This window comes from Martes martes (assembly GCF_963455335.1).
Source record: "Martes martes genome assembly, chromosome: 6".
Taxonomy (NCBI): Eukaryota; Metazoa; Chordata; class Mammalia; order Carnivora; family Mustelidae; genus Martes; species Martes martes.
In genome coordinates, this window is record NC_137893.1 from 46892153 (window position 1) to 46896836 (window position 4684).

Sequence of the window (4684 nt, forward strand, 5' to 3'; positions counted from 1 at the left end):
CTGATTGCTGTTGCTAGGACTTCTAATACTATGTTGAACAAGAGTGGCGAGAGTGGGCATCCTTGTCATGTTCCTGATCTCAATGGGGAGACTCTCAGCTTTTCCTCACTGAGAAGGATATTCACTGTGGGTTTTTCATAGATAGATTTTATGAAGTTGAGGAATGTTCTCTCTATCCCTAAATGCTGAAGAGTTTTAATCAGGAAAGGATGCTGTATTTTGTCAAATGCTTTTTCTGCATCAATTGAGAAGACCATAAGGTTCTTATCTCTTCTCTTATCTATGTGGTCTATCACATCAATTGATTTGTGAATGTTGAACCACCCTTGCATCCCAGGGATAAATCCCACCTGGTTGTGATGGATAATCCTTTTAACGTAATGTATCTCTGAACATTTTAATACATACTTCCAAAAATCAAAAGAAAATAACAGAAATGCCATTATCCCAATGTCTTACTGTGGGTTCCTCCAAAAGCTGATACTGAAACAAAGGCTTGGAGGGAAACAGTCTGTTTCAGAGGGAAGACAGCAATAGGAAAGTGAGAGGGAAAAGGGAAGTTTGTAAGTTAGATGTGGGCAGAAGGCTGCTCTGGAAAGCATGAACTCCTCAGCATTTGCAGGCAGCCACATAAGCCACATTTAGCAGGCAGAGAACGTACTCAGGCAAAGACATGTAGGTGCTGCTGGCTGAATTCTGTGTAGCATACACTGAGGTTGTAGGGGTGAGTGACTATGAGGCCTGAGAACTGACAGCATATCCTAAAAACAAAGAACAAGTAAGGAGTCAGTGCCCACATTTTCCCTAGTGTCTCATAATATTTTACAGTTTATGTGTCCAAATCATGATCCAAATAAAGTGCAAAGAGCGAAAATTCTTTTATATGTGTTTAAGTCTCTTTCCTCCAACTTTTAGTTTGAAATCATTAAATGTGTAAAAAATTTGGAAGAATTTTACTGTGAACAACTATATATCCATCAAGATTATAGCATCCACATTTTTAATATACTTTCTTTATCACTTATCTGCCATCTATTCTCCTTTTTTCCCAAATAATATTTCTTGATGTATTTTGTAGTAAATTGTATGTATCAATTAACATTTAAACACTTCAGCGTGAAAATTATTGCTTAAGTTCATACTGTTTATTGGGATCTGAGTAAATTTTACAAATGCACAAGTGTTGTTTACAATGTTCTCTTGCTTTTCCTTCTAACATCTGTAGGATCTATAATGATGATTACCTAAAACTTTTTTTTAAGTTTTAATTTTAATTACAGGTACTTAACATGCAATGTTATATCAGTTTTAGGCGTACAATAGAGTAATTCCACACTTCCATACATCACCCAGTGCTCATCACAAGCTCTCCTTAATCCCCATCACCTATTTCATCCTCCCCCATTTCTCTTCCCTCTAGTAACCATCAGTTTGTTTTCTATAGTTAAAAGTATCTTTCTTGATTTGTCTCTCTTGTTCTTTTTTCCTTTGCCTTGTTAGTTTAGTTTCTTAAATTCCATGTATGAATGGAATCATATGGTATTTATCTTTCTCTGACTGATACATTTCACTTAGCATTATACTCTCTAACTCCGACCATATCATTATAAATGGCAAGATTTCATTTTTTATGACTGAATAATATTCCATTATATATATTTACCAATTCTTCTTTATCTATTCATCAATCGTGGACATTTGGGCTCCTTCCATATCTTGGGTATTGTAAATAATGCTGCTATAAACATAGGGGTGCATGTATCCCTTTGAATTAAGGTTCTTATGTTCTTTAGGTAAATACCTGCTAGAGCAATTGCTGGATCATAAAGTAGTTGTATTTTTAACTTTTTGAGGAACCTCCATGCTGTTTTCCACAGTGGCTGTACCAGTCTGCATTTCCACCAACAATGCAAGAGGGTTCCCTTTCTTCACATTCTCGCCAATATGTGTTGTTTCCTATGTTAACTTTAGCCATTCTGACAGGTATGAGGGGATACCTCATTAGAGTTTTGATTTGAATTTCTGATGATGAGTGATGATAAGCACCTTTTCATGTGTCTGTTGTCTGTCTGTCTGTCTTCTTTGGAGAAATGTCTGTTTTAGTCTTCTGCCTTTCTTTTTTTTATTTTTTATTTTTTTTGCCTATATTTTTTTTAATTTAATTTCTTTTCAGTATAACAGATTTCATTGTTTATGCACCACACCCAGTGCTCCATGCAATACGTGCCCTCCATAATACCCACCATCAGGCTCCCCCAACCTCCCACCCCCCTCCCCTTCAAAACCCTCAGATTGTTTTTCAGAGTCTATAGTCTCTCATGGTTCATCTCCCCCTCCAATTTCCCTCAACTCCCTTCTCCTCTCCCTCTCCCCATGTCCTCCATGTTTTTCTTATGCTCCACAAATAAGTGAAACCCTATGATAATTGACTCTCTCTGCTTGACTTATTTCACTCAGTATAATCTCTTCCAGTCCTATCCATGTTGATACAAAAGTTGGTTATTCATCCTTCCTGATGGAGACATAATACTCCATAGCATATATGGACCACATCTTCCTTATCCATTCGTCCATTGAAGGGCATCTTGGTTCTTTCCACAGTTTGGTGACCATGGCCATTGCTGCTATGAACATTGGGGTACAGATGGCCCTTCTTTTCACTACATCTGTATCTTTGGGTTAAATACCCAGTAGTGCAATTGCAGGGTCATAGGGAAGCTCTATTTTTAATTTCTAAAGGAATATCCACACTGTTTTCCAAAGTGGCTGCACCAACTTGCATTCCCACCAACAGTGTAAGAGGGTTTCCCTTTCTCCACATCCTCTCCAGCACACGTTGTTTCCTGTCTTGCTAATTTTGGTCATTCTAACTGGTGTAAGGTGGTATCTCAATATGGTTTTAATTTGAATCTCCCTGATGGCTAGTGATAGCTCACAGCCTTCCCATTGAGATCAGGAACACGACAAGGATGTCCACTCTCACCACTCTTGTTCAACATAGTATTAGAAGTCCTAGCAACAGCAATCAGACAACAAAGAGAAATAAAATGTATCCAAATTGGCAATGAAGAAGTCAAACTCTCTCTCTTCGCAGATGACATGATACTTTATATGGAAAACCCAAAGGACTCCACCCCCAAACTACTAGAACTCATACAGCAATTCAGTAATGTGGCAGGATACAAAGTCAATGTACAGAAATTAGTGGCTTTCTTATACACTAACAATGAAAATACAGAAAAGGAAATTAGAGAATTGATTCCATTTACTATAGCACTAAGAACTGTAAGATACCTGGGAATAAACCTAACCAAAGAGGTAAAGGATCTATACTCAAGGAACTACAGAACACTCATGAAAGAAATCGAAGCAGACACAAAAAGATGGAAGACCATTCCATGCTCTTGGATCAGAAGAATAAACATTGTCAAAATGTCTATACTGCCTAGAGCAATCTATACTTTTGATGCCATTCCAATCAAAATTCCACCAGTATTTTTCAAAGAGCTGGAGCAAATAATCCTAAGATTTGTATGGAATCAGAAGAGACCCCAAATTGCTAATGGAATATTGAAAAAACAAAACAAAACTGGGGTCATCACATTGTCTGATTTCAAGCTTTACTACAAAGCTGTGATCACCAAGACAGCATGGTACTGGCATGAAAACAGGCACATAGACCAGTAGAACAGAGCAGAGAGCCCAGATATGGACCCTCAACTCTATGGTCAAATAATCTTCGACAAAGCAGGAAAAAATATACAGTGGAAAAAAGACAGTCTCTTCAATAATGGTGCTGGGAAAATTGGACAGCTATATGTAGAAGAATGAAACTTACACCATACAGAAAGATAAACTCGAAATGGATAAAAGACCTCAATGGGAGACAGGAATCCATCAGAATCCTAGAGGAGAACATAGGCAGTAACCTCTTCGATATCAGCCACAGCAACTTCTTTCAAGACATGTCTCCAAAGGCAAAGGAAACAAAAGCGAAAATGAACTTTTGGGACTTCATCAGGATGAAAAGCTTCTGCACAGCAAAGGAAACAGTCAACAAAACAAAGAGGCAACCCACGGAATGGGAGAAGATATTTGCAAATGACAGTACAGACAAAAGGCTGATAGCCAGTATCTATAAAGAACTTCTCAAACTCAACACACACAAAACAGATAATCATGTCAAAAAATGGGCAGAAGACATGAACAGACACTTCTCCAGTGAAGACATAAAAATGGCTATCAGACACATGAAAAAATGTTCATCATCACTGCCTATTTTTTTTAAGTTGGATTATTTGTTCTTTAGGTTTTGAGTTGTACCAGCTCTTTATATATTTTGCATACCAACCCCTTATCAGATATATCATTTGCAGACATCTTTTCCCATTTGATAGGTTTCCTTTTAGTTTTGTTGGTTGTTTCCTTCACTGTGCAGAAGTGTGTTATTTTGATGTAGTGGCAATTGTATATTTTTGCTTTTATTTCCCTTGCCCCAAGAGACATATCTAAAAGAAGCTGCTATAGCCGATGTAAAAAATTACTGCCTGTGTCCTCTTCTAAGATTTGTATGGTTTCAGGTCTCACATTTTGTTCGTTAATCCACTTTGAATTTATTTTTGTGTATGGTAAGAGAAGATAGTCCAGTTTCATTCTTTTGTGTGTTGCTGTCCAGTTTGCCAAC